Raw genomic sequence first — 15,837 nt, 5'->3', positions numbered from 1 at the left:
AGGGATGCCGCTTTCCGCTGCATCCGCTGATGCATGGCTGGCCATCTGGCCATTACTCAGATGCGAATTCATCCGATGTTCGTGTTTAATACTTATGACTCTATGCATGCTCGTGTTTTCCTCATTTCTATTCATAGCATCGAGCGTTTGTGTTTACTACGTAACTCAGATGTGCTGGGATAATATTTGACCGCCGGATGCGAAAATGATATCTCAAACGCTGTTCGTACTGGCGGACAGAAGGAAAAACATGGCAAGAACATCACTACTTCATTAAGATGAGCCGGACAGTTTGATGACTATTCCAATCGTGCTTAGGAAAACAGGCTAGCATTGGTCGCAGAAGACCTGCATTTTAGTCAGATGAATTTGACTGCGGGCGGGAGTGTGAATACGAGATTAGTCATAGTTACCTTTCCGTTCGCAAAATGGCTTTGGAACACTTGTACAGGGGCAATACGAGTAAAGACATGGTTCTCTCACAAAAGAAAAACAGATTTCGTTTCATGGTGGATGGCTTTTCATCTCCGAGATGCCGAATACGCCACTGAGATGCATGACGAACAGTAAGGGCGTCACACGAATTTGAAGTCTGGAGGCAGTCAGTAGTCTGGAGAGCAGACCGTTAAGCAGTGGGATGATCGCTGCCGCATGAGGGGCATGTCCCATGTCCCTGTCCCTGCTTTTCTCTCCCACCCCCACTCCCATCTCCATCAATTTCTCCGTACCGACGTCTCTCATGGAGCGATGGTACAAAAACAATCAGACAAATTAAAAACGCGCTCACGAAAACCTCACCACTCACCGTTTCCCTTCCATGGAGCCCTTAGAACCGATTCTGGCCGTCCCAGGAACCAAGTTCCCCTATGTGCACCGGCACCGCCGACATTCGTTGTCAGGACGTGATAGCGTGCATTATGATTCATGCGCGCCCGCGAACTTTACAATGTGGCGGGCAAGAACGTTTGGTAAACATGCTATCACGTCCCACAGTCCTATCGCCGCCTTTTCCCAACATTAGGGTGCCTCTTTCCCCGTTCTCGCCCTCCGGGTTTCCCGTACACTTTTATACAAGAATTTCCATAGGCGTCAAATCAATGACGGTGCCTGGTGCCTTGCGGAACTCTGGGTGAATGCCCCGTTTTTGAGCCGGTGTGAGTACCGTGCCGTTTTCAGGGTGTTTGAAAATAGAACATCTGAAGTCGGGCAGTAGCAATGATCAACATATGATCATATGACCAACATATGATGCATATGATCAACAAGCTCTACGTTGAAAGACCTATCTTTATCATTTTATTTCGCAAGGCATAAGTGTTATTGCTGTTGCACTGAGCGTGTGTCTTTTTATTTTGGATCCTATGGTTTTGTTTCTGCGAATGGCAGTGCTTGTTGGTTGGTGGCAAGGGTTGCTTATAGTTTTTACTCGTGCGTGATTAAAATATTGTGATGAAATGTAAATGTGCTTACACGCGGTGTTCAAAATAAAACTACAATTATCTTTTAGTTACGATGTTAACAGCTTAGTTACAATGAACAAAAGTCAAGAAGGTTACTTAGGACTACAACATTCTGATGGATCTAAAATGGAACTCTCACGTACATTGGAGTGGTGTGACCCACTTGCGTTCTTTTCTCGTCCTTCTCATAACGCACATCCGTAAAAGCAGCAAATAATGGTTCCATCTTGTTTTCGGGAAAGCAGATTGGTTCCGCGTGCAGCGATCGCGTGACCAAAGCGCTGAAAGGGTTGGTTGCATAAAAATTGATCTCTGAATTGAGCATATGGAGTTGTACAACCTGCTTATTCGCTCAATTCACATGTTCGCGAGTCGTTTGTTCTTTGCGTTGTGATGATTCTGAGAGGTCTTGACTTTAATTAGGGGCACTCATAATGGGGGAACTTGAGGGCACTCGTCGTACCAATGACAAGTACGGCAGCGCTTCTAGTGGCGCTGCCAAATCTGGCAACACATCGGCTCCAGAATTGCGGCGGGGTTAACTGAGCAAAAACACTGAAAAACTACAAACAAGTGCATTCTGCTCCATTATTGGGGCTCAAAAGCTCCTTCGTCACAAAAGGTTGCCTTGTTCTGGAACAATGAATTCGGGCAGCCTTTCGCATGCTCACAAAGTTTACAAATAATTCGAGCCTTTGACGTCCGTTGTTCAGCGAACTAAGCTGTACAAATACGGCAACTGAATAGGGCGCGTGCAGGACACAGCCTGGATACATGCGCACAACCCATCCACCCCTTCTGCGCCCAGCCTTGCGGTTTATCCCTCGTGCCCACGTATGGCCGTGCTACGCCGCTGCACGTGTGGCGCTCCTGCCAGTACACATACCTGATCCGCACGGCCAGTACAGGCGCCATAATCGGGCGGCGGTGTCAGGCCAGGCTCTCCGCTGAGACCCGCCATCGACGGCAGACGGCGCACTCCGCCACTCTCACCCGGCCACCACTCCCGTACCCGGCGCAAGGCCGACTGAGAACACAAAAGATGCCGGGCGGCGGCGCCGCGGCGGCGCGCCTCAGGCGGTACCTGGCCCAGTGACGCGGATGGCGGCCCACAGGTGCGCGGCGCCGCACACTGGTGCAGCGCAGCGCAAGGCCGGCCAAAACACCCCGTCCGTCGCCGTCCGCTAAAACCTTCCGTGCACTTCTACATGATGCATTTACGTAGTCATTTTATTTTTTAGTTTCCGGTGCTCATTACTTCGTTACTTCTACATTATGCAAATCCCCAGTTATGTAAGCACTGACAAGGCCGTCACATTGAAACGATTCGCCCCAAAACAAAACGCTGTGTTTTTTTTTGTTTTTTTCAGGTTCGATTACAGTTTTGCAGCACTTGAAGGCCGGTTTTACCTATATATAGGCGTGTTCAAATCATATGAGTTCAGGGTTCTTATTCTGCATTGACCCTCAATACGCCGGGAGGTACTAGTTGAAGCGGCGTTCGCAGCCAAATATATTTGCTGTGTTACAAATACTCGACGCTACAAGCTATGTTCGTGATCACCAGCGAATAAGGCTCGGTAAAAAATTGCACTTGAAAAACAACACCCATGTATTCAGAAAACACCTGAATATGTGCGCACTGCCTGATTCGAAAACTTGGTTCGGATCACTTCCTGGATACCCCTGACCTGGTTTTCTTCTTCTGAGCCTTGTTCACTCATGACCATGAGCACAGCATGAACGTCAAGCATTGGTTATATAACCTATTTGGTAACGCCGTTCAACCAGTACCTCCTGGCGTGTTGAAGCCCCATAACTGCCAGCATTAGAACTCTGAACTCACGATGCCAAAAACCAGAAGCTCGTGACCTCCCTTCCCCATGTCAGTGATGAGATCTCCGCAATGGATTCGGCAACTCGTTGCTGGCGGTCGGTTGCTTGCGAACGGCATGTGCATCGTTTCCCAACATGTTTTTGTCGGGAACCGGTTGGTATGTGAACCAGGAAAAAACGAGGGATCAAGTTCAACCAGGAGCGGGGATGCGGCGCTTTGTGATTGACCAGTGCAAACCAGGATCCAGGGCCCGGTGCCTACGGGAAACGGACAGAAACCAGGAGACAGGACGCCACGCCAGCTGTACCGACCCCCTAGAAGACGATAACCGACAACGCTGACGACGCGTGTCCGCGGTCCTCCGTAATAGCGCAGGCAGGGGCATAGGGGCCACGTGCCTCCCTCCCCAATTATGTTTTGAAGTGACCTTCGGGCCACTCACGACCTACGATTAGGGGCCCAAGAGGCTGGCCGTATTCAGCGGCCCTGGGCCGTAGGAGCGAGCACCCCAATGCCAGCCAGAGGCCCCTTATTGCTGATCAGGGGCGATTGAAACGATAAGAGCCTATATGTCGGTTGGACACCGCCAGGAACGCATGGTCTGCTCTGTGTCGGCATGGGCCTAAGGGCTCATTCCCCAAGCAGGGAAAATCCGGAATCAGCGATTTTCCTGGATCGGCGCCCCAACACCTGTCAGGGCCTACAGCGCCTGATAGGGGACTTGCGCTGGCCAGGAGCCCCGAGTCCCAGAGGTAGTGTTTGAGGAGGACCGAAGAACCTGGCGGGTCCATGGACACCGACGACCAATCGCCCGATTTGAGGGCCTAAGAAAACCAAGGGCTGGTCAGATTTTTATTCAGGGGCTCTGGCATCTAGCGACGGGCCCTCAAATAACGGTCAGAGGGCACTTTGCGTCGATCGGGGACCCCCTGGGTCGATTAGGGCCCATATGTCGGTCAGGCACCATCAGTATCGCACATCTATAATTATACAGCTTCGTATTGGTATGGTCCTATAGCCTCATTTCCCAAGCAGCTACGAAGCCGGCACCAGCGATTTACACTGGTCGGGGGCTCTGTTTCTGTCAGGGGGCCACAGTTACTAACAGGAGGTCCTGTGTTCGCAAGAGGCCCCGGGCCGGCCAAGGGTTGTGTTCGATGAGACCCGGAGAGGGGTCAGAGAAGCCCGTATTGTGAGATATATGCATTCTACTGTGAGAACATTAGGATGCATATCACAATAAGCTCTCGCAATAGAATGCATTATGTATGCATTCTATTGTGAGAACAATCTCATAACGCAACTTGCATTTTTTCAGCACAGCATATCGTTTCACGTAAATAAATATCGTTGCTTTCTTACTTCGATGTTGCAAAAACACTTGCTTCATCAAAAAGCCTCTTTGAAAGCGTCTGGCACATGTTGCCCAGCTCGCCAACACTTGCACCACAAACTGTTAAAAATGTATGGAGCGAGCCAGGCCACGTCTGCCCATTACGACGCCGCGCAGCTTTCTGCCCGTACGACGAGGCACGTCCCGTTACGACCGCCGCGGCCAGGCCACACGTCTGCCACGATCGGCGACAGGCACCGCCGTCACGACCGCCGCGGACAGCCCAAGTCGGTCCGGACGCTACAGTTTCATACAACAACGTTCTCATTGCTGAATAGAGATCCTCCAGCTTCTCTCTTGGCTTAGAAATTGCAATGGGAGGGTCCTGTATGGGTTTGTTAAACGCTATCAGGTGTCCCATGGTGTGATGCTCGCACGTGGCCTATTTCGCCACATTTTTGTGGAAAAGTCATCTCTAATGACCAACCGGGCGAGACGGCGCACATCCAATAGGGGTGGGCTAAACCCACGACCTGCGTCGGAGCACCCCACTTACAGTTGAACCCCCCAACCTGCAGCTGAGCTCCCCCATACAGGAAACTCCCCCGCCCAAAAAAAAATACAGGTAGCGGGGTAAACAATACGGACAAGCAAGCATCGTGTGCAGTGCATGTATTGTCTTTATTTCGCTTCTCCCACGTAATTTCCAAGTGTGCAAAAAAATGCAAACATCATGTGACTCTAAGTCGCCAAAGAGGCGTTGCCAAAATGGCCAGTGGTAAATATCGAAATGGCGTTGCCAAAATGAGCAGTGGTAAATGTCAATGGAAAAGGCAGCAATTGGAGCACCCTTGGCTGATCGATCCCGGGGGGCGGCACGCATCACCACCAACTGACGTCATGGGACTGCCTTCCTAGCAGTAACGCAGAGGATGTTTATGAAGGCTGCTCAGTGTGGATGCCATATTATGAGAGTGAGAAGGAGAGTGCCGAACATGAGCGGGGAGCGATCAGGTGGAAGCAGGTGATAGAGAACTCAGGCCGTTCTCTGAGGTCACAAAATTTCAACAGGGGGCACATGGACTGCTTTATGTTTTTCACGGCAAAAGAAAGGTTAAGCTTTTAGTCGCGGCTTGGTAAAAAAAAAAAAAACAGATCGTGTGATTTGGTTCCCCACCACCCTCGCAAGTCCACCCGGCGACCACACCAGGGGAGGAGGACCCATAACTCCCGGCAGGCGACCGCACCAGGGGGGGGGGGACCCATAATCCCTCAGCAGGCGATCGCACCAGGGGTGGGGGACCCATAACCCCCGGCAGGCGACCGCACCAGGGGAGGGGGCCCCATAACCCCCGGCAGTTCTTGCACCAGGGAATGGGAACCATAACCCCTCGGCAGCTTGTATAGTGGAGGAGGGGGAGCCATAACCCTTCGGCAGTTCTTACACCAGGGGAGGGGAAGCCATAACTCCTGGGCAGTCCCTTCCCATGCCTTGGAGCGTTCGATTGAAGCATCCGCCAGCCGCCTAGACATTGGACCGTCGCAACAAATACGGCATGCGCCTGTAGCGAATGGCCCAATTTTGTCCGCCCAGGCGGTGGAGGGAACATTTCCCTGTTCAGGCTTTTTCAGAGGACGTGACTCGCACAAAAGCAAATTGTTTTAGTCTTCAGCCCCGTGCCCGATTTTTACGAGAATGGAAATGACCGTCATGTCGCTCCTTGTCTTGCAAGTCCAGTGATCCCGTCTACGAACGAAGGCTAAGACGGTCACGCCGTTCAAATAGCCGAAAACAGTAACCGAGGGCACCATCGGTTGAAAACTAACGAGAATTCACTCCTTTTATTCGGTGCAGCCGCGTCCCCAAAGACGCGCCCCAATTCCATCCGGCCGCATCCCTCAGTTCCGCGCGGCCGCCAGTCTTCCTCACTCGCTCTGCCCGCCGCCTCAAGGTCACTGGCGATGGCGCGGCGGCGCGGGTTTTTCTAGCGCGTGCGCTAAGTCGCCGGCGCGTCGTGAGTAATCACCGCTTCCGGTCGGTGGCGTCTGACGCGCGCATGCGGGATTACCGATGAATACGTGATGTTCGCGGCCGTCTGACTGAGCCGAAGCAGGGCGATTCCGCCCTCCCGGCGGATGGACGTGGCTGGTGCGGGTTACCCAGCGGATGGACATAGGCTGGTGCGGGCTACCCAGCGGATGGACATAGGCTGGTGCGGGCTACCCAGCGGATGGACATGTTGGTGCGGGCTACCCAGCGGATGGACATAGGCTGGTGCGGGCTACCCAGCGGATGGACATAGGCTGGTGCGGGCTACCCAGCGCATGGACATGGCTGGTGCGGGCTACCCAGCGGATGGACAGGGGCTGGTGCGGGCTACCCAGCGGATGGACACGGGCTGGTGCGGGCTACCCAGCGGGTCCGTTCATGGAGCCACTGCGTGGACGCGCTCCCCGCTGGCTGAGGGTCTGGCCGGCCCGCCGCACCAGCGCCGATACGACGCTGATAACCCACTGGCCTTCGGCAGCTCTGAGGAACGATGTGGCTTCGCCGCAGATCTGCCCGGGCCGGAGGCCTCCTCGGGGTGTCCGCTGAATTGCCAATGATGGCGGACGCCCTGCACACTGCCTGGCGTATGAACGCTGCCGTTCCAAGGCGCCCGACGACAACGAAAACCTCCGTCCCTTCCGGCACCGGTCCCTTCATTTCCAGGGTGCTGGGGAGGGAGGAGGCGCGATGGCCACGGTAGCCGGTAGTTTGGTTTTTCCGAGACGGTGGCAAACAGACGCCTGCTTCCCTCACTTGAAGCGTAATCTGGCAGCACGCATTTGTCATCTTTATATGCACGCTTATGCCTATCGGGCTTAAAATGCAGCAGGGCAAAGTGAACAGACACCTTCTGGACACGATGTCGCGCGCTCCTGATCCAGAACAGGGCCTTTTGGTTTATTAAGGGTGCGTTTTAACTGGATCAGGGGACTTCTAATTCTTAAAACTGGCTCCCCCGAAACCAAACGGGGCGTCCGGAGTCTGGGCAGCACCTTACTAATTCATAAAGGGCACTCTGGTCCAGAAAAGTGAACGACTGGTGCAAAAACGGACCTTCCGAATCTAATTAAAGACCATCTAGCTCAGCTTCCTTTTTATTAGCTGTGTATATCCATGTTCTCTTCAGGACTTCGTCAATCTGAAATTCTGATAGCATGTATGTTGCTGTGCATAGCGCTGCCACCGTAGGCGGTGGTACCACCGGCGCCATCAGCACTATAGGGGGCGCTACTGCAAACGAATCGTCCCCCGGCATCCCTAGATGGCACCGTACTCGGTGTGGTGTATGTATTTATTAGGTAGCAGATCGATGTCAGCTTCGTCGGCTTTACCTGCAATCATTTGTTTCCGCCCATGTATTACTGAATTGTTCCGTAATGTCTGTTTCGTAATGTCTCACGGCAGTGAAGCGAGTCGCTGCTGCGCCATGGAGTCAAAAAACATCTAGGATCGAAGGGAGTTCTCTAGAGTAAGTGTCCTACGCACAAAACTACCACAAAAAATTCATCTGGGATAAAAGGGATTTTTAAAATGGGGTCCGCAAATATATATTATTACACGGGCCTCACGTGCCTCCTCCCCCCCCCTCACTGTATCCTCCCCGACTCCATCTTCAACAAAATGGTCACTTTCGTTTTTACCGACCTGACACGAGACATCCCGCAGGACATGTAAAAGAGGTCAAGTCTGCGAGTAAATGGGACAAGGAGGTCTCGCGTTTGGGGAGAGGTCATAAAGCATGCAAGATTTTGGGTCCGGAAGGAGCTCCGCGTGATTGACTACATCGGGGTCCCGCGGCCTGCTTCGTTTTGAAGTATACTGACATTTTGTTTAGTTAATTTTTGCATTGCATATCGGTACCCAATTGGCTTTTCCTTCACCTTTTTACTTTTGTTTTTTTTTTTGGCTTGTATTTATCTGACTTTTGTCCCTTTTCTTGTAGCTCATTTGAATTCAAGCGTTTGACTTCCGTCACTTTGACCTTCTGACTTTTTCCTTTTTATTATTGCTTTTTAGTACTTATGCATTTTACTTTTGCCTCTTTGACTCATTTCTTTTCAATGTTTGCCTATTTAACGTTTAAGCGCGTCTCAAGTTTGTCCTTTTTTCTTTTGTCATTTGAAATTACGTAAGTGCAGTTGCAAGTAACATTATGCATATAGATGGCATCGTATATATTGTTATACATATAAGTTACTTCTCCCTTATTTGAGGATTGTATATAAATGTCGCCAGCGTCAAAATACTCCGCTACCACCCTCCATGGCGACGCCACTATGTGGAAGGATCAGAGAACATTCTGTACGTTATCTTCAACTTGTTCTGTGTGTGTTTTTTTTTTGTTTTTTTTTGGTAACAGCAGAGCCAAAAAATGGGGCCAAACACCAATACTGCCATGCCAATATGGGGGTAAAGCTTATCATTTCGTGGGGTGCCAAGGCCCTCACAAAAGAGCTTAAATCGATACCCGTGGTGGGAATTATTGGAAGGCCAATCTGTTGAACCAGAAGACTGTATTGGCTGACGGACTCCGCACAGCCAGGGCCGTGCCTGTCCATGGGTGTAGCTTCTTATTCAGTCGGGGGGCTTCAGCCTCCCCCAACCTCCAACCCCCAACTTGGTCTTCAGCCCCCCCCCCCCTCAACTTTGGAAAGAAAGCGGGGCAAAGCCGGTAGAGTTGTGTGTTGACGCATTTTGCAGTAGGTTGAGCGATTGTTCATGCCCCTCCCCCCCCCCCCCCAGCTCACGTTGCGAAACTGCCCCGCCCCTGTGCCTGCCCCAATACCGTCATGTGTCGCCCACGCACCGACCGGCTTTGACCCCGGGTCGACACGGAACCACAGTCGGCCATGAGTGGTCGATCCCGCGGTAACGCGGTCACCAGCTGCATAGCTCCCAGTCGACGTCCGGCTCGGGCTCGGGATTATCTCGGGATCGGCTCGGGTTCGTGATTATCTCGAGCTTGAATATTATCTCGGGATCGGCTCGAGCTCGGAATTACCTCGGGATCGGCTTGGGTTCGGGATTATCTCGGGATCGGCTCGGGATCAGGGTAAATCTCAGGATCGGCTCGGGCTGGTGATTATCTCGAGCTCGGGATTATCTTGAGATTGGCTCAGATTCGGGATTATCTCGGGATCGACTCGGGCTAGGGGTTATCTCGAGATCGGCTCGGTTTCAGAGTTATCTGAGGATCGGCTCGGGCTTGGGATTATCTGCAGATCGGATCGGGCTCGGGATTATCTGGGGATTGGCCCGGGCTCGTGAGTATATGGAGATCGGCTCGGGCTGGGGATTATCTGGGGATCTGCTTGAGTTTGGGATTACCTAGGGATCGGCCCGGGCTCTGGAATATCTCTGGATCGGCTCGGGCTCTGGAATATCTCTGGATCGGCTCGGGCTCTGGAATATCTCGGGATCAGCTCGGGTTCGGGGTTATCTCAGGATCGGCTCGGGCTCTGGAGTATTTCGGGATCTGCTCGAGCTCGGGTATACCTCGGGATCTGCTCGGGCTTGGGATTGTCTGGGGATCTGCTCGGGTTAGGGATTATCTCGGGATCAGCTCGGGTTCGGGATCATGTCGGGATCGGCTCGAGCTTTGGATCGCCCGGCCGTACATATGTCGGCTTGAGGACACCTTTTTTAGAGAAGGTTGGTATGAAGTGTTGCTACCAAACGAGATGGATTCCACGCTAACGGTCATCTTTTCAAGTTGCGAAGAGTCTTTTGCTGCCTTTTCGCGCATAAAAGTAAACGTTAGTTGGCCTTCCCAATTGTCTCAAAAACACGTATCCAGCGTATCCAGCGGTTTGGAACAGGCTACAGGGTTCATGGGGGGCCCAGCTCTCAGCATTTTAAGTGTAACGTCCTCGTGTTTGTTTTCGTCGTCAGGCTGTACCGAATACGCAACAGGGCATTTTGCCTTGTATTTCGAACGGCTTCTGTGAACACATGCGGGTCAAACGAGAGTGTGCGCTCAGAAGAAAAAAACGAGCTAAGTTCAAAGGCCGCACAGCAGTGCACATCTCCGAACAGCGTGGTGCACGTATGCTAAAAAATGCACGAATAATACTCACCTGGCGCCACGCAAAGCGCACCTAGAGCGCCACCTCGCGGCACGCTGGTAGCGCCACCACGCGGTCGCCGAGCTAACAATGCTTAGCAACGCAGCGTTACATCACACTAGTATAGCTGAAGCGCCGGTACGTTTGGTGGGATGACGAAGAAAAGAAACGTCAACGAGCATGGCGACGACGCAACAGCACAACATGAAAATAGCCGACAATGCCAATGCGTCCGTGGCGGAAGTGTCAAAAACCCTTCAGCAAAAGCTGGAAAATTAGGATGAAAGTGGCTGTAGACGACGAGTGAAGGACAAGTGAAATTATCAAGTGACAAGTGAAAGACAAGTGAAAAGTGAAAGACAAGTAGACAAGTGAAATTCTCACCAAAAGATGAGCCTTTGCCTGAAGAAACGCACTGCCGAGCGATGACCTGACCTAAATCGGCGCGGTCACGCCGGCGTCCAGCCGCCTCCCGATCAGACCACTAAATGGCCGGCTGCCCCGCGAGGCCAGGCTGAGGGGTCAGTCACGTGACCCCGGTCACCACTTCGGCTGGGGCACCGCCCAGTTCCAAGAAGCCGAGCGGTTAACGGCAAACAGCAGGAGCAATGCAAATTCTCCGACAACCTGGTGACCAGCCGTAGTAACAGTTAGTGGGGAGCGTATCACGCATTTTAAGCATTTCGGTTTCTAGATAAGACAGCAATAACAGCCTTAGTCCTCGTAGAAAACCCCAGAAAAATGGAGAAATAGGTGCATTGATATTTCGGCTACATGCTTCAATCACAACTAATATTATTAGAAAATTCATCAGTAGGGATTTCAGAAAGAATTTCCATCTGATATTCGTTTTGATAAAGACACGTAGCCAAAATACAAATGCATCTGTCTCTCTATTCTCCTGGTTGTTCTTCGAGAAATAAGGATGTTAGTACTACCTTACTCATGTAGTTTATGTTGATCGCAAATGCACTTAAAAACTGACATCTCAGTTTTGTGCTACTGAAACACGTTTAAAACAAAACAATATAAAATCACCGACCCATTTCTTCCAATGCAAAAGTCAAGTGGACGCAATACTGATAGGTGCATAACTTTTTGTTAAAACTAGGTCCCTCTCCTCAGACTTTTTCGAGCTCTCAGTGCGGTTCTAGCCCAACACAAAGCGCTATACACGGGTATCACCACGCGATTTGTTTACACTGCGCAAACCACTGGGTGATATCACTGGGAGGCACTCTGCCGGCTGTCCGCCGCAGACAGTGATCCGATCTCCGCCGGCTGTCCGCCGCAGACAGATCCGATCTCCGTCGGCTGTCCGCCAGACAGCGGTCCGATCCCGGCTGTCCGCCGCAGACAGCGGTCCGATCTCCGCCGGCTGTCCGCCGCAGACAGCGGTCCGATCTCCGTCGGCTGTCCGCCGCAGACAGCGGTCCGATCTCCGCCGGCTGTCCGCCGCAGACAGTGATCCGACCTCCGTCGGCTGTCCGCCTCAGACAGCGATCCGATCACCGCCGGCTGTCCGCCGCAGACAGCGATCCGATCTCCGCCGGCTGTCCGCCGCAGACAGCGGTCCGATCTCCGTCGGCTGTCCGCCGCAGACAGCGATCCGATCTCCGCCGGCTGTCCGCCGCAGACAGTGATCCAACCTCCGTCGGCTGTCCGCCGCAGACAGCGGTCCGATCTCCGCCGGCTGTCCGCCTCAGACAGCGGTCCGATCTCCGCCGCTGGACACCTCGCGCTATACTCTGATATTAATGGACGCGATGTCGCGTCACATGCCACATTTTTGTGAAATTGAGGCAATCGTAATGGGAAAGATGCATGTATAAACATATGTTAATTTAAATAAGTAATCCTATCCCAGTTCAGTTGCGGGTACCGATTACGCTCAAGATGGGTTTATGGTCAAATATTGTATTTTGTTTGAAATGAAATGAAAACGCTGGTCATCAAAATACGATCCATTTTACTCCTCCTCACACAGGATTATCTCCAGAGATCAAATAACCAAGTAAAGCAGTAGCACAGTAGCTGTGATGCTTGATAGCCTTCGGCAAAAGAAAGGTAGCACAGCAAACGCACGCATAAATTATAGTTGAAGATGAGAAGAATAAAAATCCAGGGTCGACCTTCAAGGTCATATTTCAAGTTCAAGGACGGAGTAGCGCCATCCGCCGCTGTATAATCCTGATGTCTTGAACTTGGAATAAGATGTCATCTGATAGCCATTCATTAATTCCAGCCTGGGCTACCAAGAGCACCGGGTTAGCGTCAAATTCCAAGTTCACATTCCAGGTAAAATGACTGGGTAGCGCCGCCTACTGCTGGATGGGAAAGATCAGTAAGAATGGGGCATCATTAGAAAGCCTGTTAACGATAACAGCCCGGATATCCCAAAACACAACAGTCAACAACAAATTTAATCTCAAGTATAAAATCAAAGTACAAGGAACCGCTTCGGTGCTGCTTTATCGGACCGATCTGTACAAACCAGGTGCCATTAGAAAACCCGTTGTCGATTCCAGACTGAGCTCTCAGAAGCACTAAAGTCAAATTCAAAATCCAAAATCATTATTAAGGCCAAAGGACGGTGTAGCGCCGCGCTGCCGCTGCATGAAGCTGTACTGACCAAATCAGGCGTCATGAAAAAGACTGCTGTCAGCTCCAGCTTGGGCTATCAAAGCATCAAGGTTCGAGGTTAAATGAGGTGAAAAAGCTCCAAAACACGGACTGATAACTGTCCGCATCTGAGAAACACGTGCGTATCCATTCCAGTCTGCATCGTAAAAAAGCGCATAAATTAATGCCAGATTCCAAGGTCGCATCCAAAGTCAAAGGATGGGGCTGGAGACTAACCGCTGTTGTATGGTTCTGGTGTCTTAAAATATGCCATCTGCCTTCAGTTTCTATCAAATTTCCATCAAAATGACATAAATAATGCCATCTGAAAACCAGCGATCAGTTTCAGTCTGGGCTCCCAACAGCACCAAAGTCAAAACTAAATACAAAATCAAAGTCAAGTTAAAAGGAACTTTATGTGACCGATACCCATGTAAATAAGATGTCATTAGAAAGTCCCTGGCCGATACCAACTTAACTTGTAAAAACGTTTAACTTCACGATCGTCTTTGGCGGTAAAAATATAAAGACGGAAAGTTGCAAAGTCACACAACGGGATACAATCTGCAGTATTGTTATATAGAATTGATGTTGCTGAAAAGTGTCATCTGAGAGATGAATATGTCTCTAGATTTGCCTGACGTGTACAGTTTGGTCCCATACCGTGGCAATGCGACGTTTCTCCATTCCTTGACCTGAAAAAAATTGATTTCTGCTACCACAATCGACCGCGATTTTTGAGACTTTGATAGTCCTGGCTGGAATTGACAGCGGGCTTTCTAATGACGTCAGATTGGTACGAGTTGATCCCATACAAAGGCAGAGCGGCGCTGCCTATCCTTTGACCGGGAAATTTATCTTGCATTTTGACCTTGATTTGGTGTTTTGGGATCCCAGGATGATATCGACGACGGTCTTTCTACCGATACATCATGCAGATCGGTCCCATGCAGCGGCAGTGCGCTGCCATTTTGTCGTTTTATCTGGCGGCTGAACTTGGATTTTGGCTTTGATTCTGGTGCTTTTGGGAGCCTACGCTGTAACTGACGACTGAATTTCAGATGGCATCCTATTTTAGGACGTCAGAACCAAACGGCCGCGGAATGGCGTTGCCTCGTCCTCTGACCTGAGATGCAACTTGCGCGTTTTGCCATCCCAGGCTGGAATGGGTGCGTTTCTCTCATATGACGCCCCATTTATCACTATCTGCCAGAGGCAGCGGCAGTGCGGCATTCCAACATCCTTTGGTCTTGAAGTTCACCTTGAGTTTTGATTTTGACTGCAACGTTTTTTTTTTGTTGGTTTTTGGAGGTCGGGCTGGAACCGCCAACGGTTTTCTAATGACGTCTCATTGATACAGCTCGATCCCATAAGCACCAGTTCGGTGCTACTCTGTCCTTTGATCTCGACTTTGACCTTCGACTTTGTTTTTGAGTGGTGTTTTTTTTAAAGCCCAGGCTGATTTCGACTAAGGGCTTTCTTATAACGCCCCATAGGTAATGATCAGTGCCATGCAGCGGCTGAGCGGCGCTACTCAGTTCTTTGACCTTGAATTTGACCTTGGATTTTGACTGTGACTCTGATGCATTTTGAAGTCCAGGCTAGAACTGATGACTGGCCTTCGGATGGCATCCTATCTCACAACATCAGAACCATGCAGCGGTGATACGGCGCTACCGCGTCATTTGACCTTGAATGCTACGTTGAAGATAAGGATTAAGTTATGTGGTTTTTGCCAGTCCAGGCTGGAATGAATACATGTCTCTCAGATGAGGCGCTATTTATCACCGTCAGTTTTATGTGGCAGCAGTTTCACGCTACCCCCATCGATGACCTTGAAATTTTGCTTTTTTATTTTCTATCACTACTGCTGGCGTTCAAGCTCGATGTTTTCATCACATAGTCTAGAATTGATAAATGGCTTTCCAATGAGCCAGATTGGTACGGATTGGTCCGGTGCGCGGCTGACCACCTAAGCATGGCAAATTCGGTCAGCTCCACCGCGCGACCTTTCAAGACAAATCTCCAAGATCGCGGCAGGGTGGTTTACTGGACAGACAGGGCAGGCATGAGGGCAGGCCGGGCAGGCACAAGGGCAGTCCGGGCAGGCGACAGGGCAGGCTGTCCTGTAGCATGCCTACCAGCCGTATGACAGGCACGACACCTCCCACAGTGGCATCACACGGGCAGGCGACAGAGCAGGCTGTCCAGTCGCATGCCTACCAGCCGTGTGACAGGCACGACACCTCCCACAGTGGCATCACATGTCGAGACACCTCTTCCAGAGGCACAGCAAGCTCGGTTACTTCTCCGAGCTGCACGGCAGCCAGGAGACGCTGTGCCGTCTGCTGCCGTAATGCCACTGTACCGCACAGACTGACACCCCCCCTCCCCTCTCTCCGCGCGCGCGACTGTGTTCGGTTCCTCCCGACAAGTGACGTCACAGGAATGGGTGAAGAATGCTGGGAAAA

The sequence above is a fragment of the Pollicipes pollicipes genome, unplaced genomic scaffold, assembly GCF_011947565.3.
Source record: "Pollicipes pollicipes isolate AB1234 unplaced genomic scaffold, Ppol_2.1 Scaffold_7231;HRSCAF=8579_pilon_pilon_pilon, whole genome shotgun sequence".
Classification (NCBI taxonomy): domain Eukaryota; kingdom Metazoa; phylum Arthropoda; class Thecostraca; order Pollicipedomorpha; family Pollicipedidae; genus Pollicipes; species Pollicipes pollicipes.
The sequence above is the reverse complement of the archived record's forward strand: the minus strand, read 5'-3'. Positions refer to the sequence as shown.